A 2,517-nucleotide genomic window follows, 5' to 3' on the forward strand; every position below is an offset into this window, starting at 1 on the left:
TCCCATTGGAGCCTTATAACAGTCTTTGTGGGGTAACCTGGACATCATTTTAGGAGCTCAGAGCTTACGCTATGGTGGCCCACGGACTTGGGAGCAAATCCCAGCTCCGCGCTCCCGAGTTTATGATTTCGGGCAACCCTCACCATCTCTGAGTCTCAGTTTCTACGCCTCTAACAGAGATCCTCAGCTGGGGGTGACTCAGTTCTAGGGGTGTTTGGCATTGTCCAGAGACATCTTTGGCTGTCACAACATGGGGCATGGGGGTGTCCCCGGCATCTAGTGGTTTAAGAGCCAGGGATCCTGTTCGCGCGCTACAATGCGCAAGAATGATCTGCCCCCAGATGTAAACAGTGCCAAGGCTGAGAAGCCCTCCTGTCTAATAAGGGGGTAATAACACCCATCTCATGGGCTGGTTGTGGGGATTAAATGAGCAAGTGTACATAAAACACCCGGCATACATGAAGTCCTCAGTAAGTGAGCGCTTACTGAGAAGCCTCGAGAAAACCGCCATAACATTGGAAGCGGAGCCCAAAGTTTCCAATCACGTATAATGCAAGACTGTGCGTTGCAACGTTAGAGCAGCCTGTGTAGCTAGCTGGTCAAAACTTCCAGGGGACCAGGGGCCAGTTGCCAATCCTGGTTTACAAGAATTTGCGTTATTACGGGGTTTTACTGAATTTTGTTATCATTCCTACTTCATGGCTTCAAAGCCCAGTTTCCCGTTGGAATCATTTCTGCCCGAGCACTTCTTCTCCGTCTTCGAGGGCTTCTTCTAATCTGGGGTGGGCTTTAAAATCACCATGTAATGCTTGTCGGATTTGTTTGTAAACCAAGAGTGACTAGGTTAAAAATGAGGATCAGAGGGTACTTCCAGGAGAAAAGTCATAAGTATCGGTGCATGAACTTTATATCGCCTGTTCCGTGTGTTCGGAGGCCTTTTTTTTGCTTACTTCCTGGTTCACAGATAAGGCTGCCTGATATGGGGTCTGAAGAACGCAAGTATTATCATCACCTGAATACATTCTGTCCGCTTTGGAATGTATTCTACAAATTTTTTTTTTTTTTTAATTGTATCTGCAAATGACTACCTTCAGCTGGACTTAGAAGAATTTTTTTCAGCAAATCCCTATCAGGCATCTACTCGGTGAGCACAGAGAGCGAGCCGGCCAGCATGGGATCCAGACCTGTGAACGCACCTCGGCATAGTAAAGAGGTCTCCAGCATTTCATTCATTCATCAAGGGATATTTAATAGGCACCAATGCGTGCCACGCATTGTTCTAGGAATTCGCTGACATTAAATCCTTTTATCTTCAAAATTATCATGCCAAGGGAGGTCTAATATTCCTCCCCTGACAGATGAAAAAACTGAGGGTCAGAGTGGCGAAGTCACTTGTTCAAGATCACACTTCCAGGAAGGGGTGGAGCTGGGCTTGAGCTGGCAGCCCGTGGTCCTCCCTCTCCCACCCCGGGCTTCCGACCCCCTCCCCTCCCCCGCCCCGAGAAAGGTTGGCCTAACTGCTCTCTAAGAACCTCGCACGGGGTGCTTGGCTTTGCCCGGCTCCTGGAGCCGTGAAGCGGGTATTTTGTTAAGCTCTTTACAAACCTGCCTGGCTCCACCCTTGAGCGATACCTAAGCTCCAGCCTCCCATGACAGAAGGGGAAACCCAGCAGTTCTGGGGCCCTGGCGAGGCTGGCCTAGTGCCAGCTGTCTCCAGCCCCAGAGTGAAGGCCTGGTCGTGAGCTCTGGAGGGTTGGCGAGCGGAAGGCAGGGCAAGAGGTCAACAATCAATCCGGACACAGGGGAGGCTCGCCCGTGGGGAAATGACTGTGTTCTCACCTTGTTCAGTGGGAAAAGTGGGGGCTTTGGAGCCACAGAACCCATTCCGCCCCCCATTAGCTGAGCAACCGTGGGCAAGCTTTGTAATCTCTGTGTTCCTCAGTCTTCTCATTTATAAAATGGGAATGATAAGCCCTACCCGTGAGAACTAAATAAATAAAACCATGACCTGCTGTATTCGGCACAATTTTCCGGGAATATGAAAAGTGCAGCCGCGTCTTCCCTCCTACATCCCCGGCAGACATCACTAATTGATCACAGAGTCTTCCCCACCAGTCACAGCTTCAGACTCCTGCTCGTTCAGCTGCCTCCAACTGAGTTGACATGTGTCCTGATAACCTATCACAAAGCTGGTGATTTAAAACAAACATTTCAGTACGTCTCATGCTTTTGTGGGCTAAGCACTCAGGCAGAGGTCAGCAGGGCAATAATTAGGCTCCAGATGGCCTGACTGAGGTTGCTCGATTCGGCTGGCAGCCGGGCTCCTCCGAAGCGTCACTCGCACTCCTGGAAGCTTGGTGGGGACAGCTGTGAGGCTGGGCTCAGCCAGGCTGTGTCCCCTCTCCACTCCATCTCGGGGGTTCCGTGCCGGATTTCGCCAGCCAAGGCAGTGAGCGCTGTCCACGGGGCAGCTCGAGGCTCCTCATGACAGCGAGGAGAAGCTACCGGTCTCTCAGG

This window comes from Neofelis nebulosa, chromosome 2 (genome assembly GCF_028018385.1).
Source record: "Neofelis nebulosa isolate mNeoNeb1 chromosome 2, mNeoNeb1.pri, whole genome shotgun sequence".
Classification (NCBI taxonomy): domain Eukaryota; kingdom Metazoa; phylum Chordata; class Mammalia; order Carnivora; family Felidae; genus Neofelis; species Neofelis nebulosa.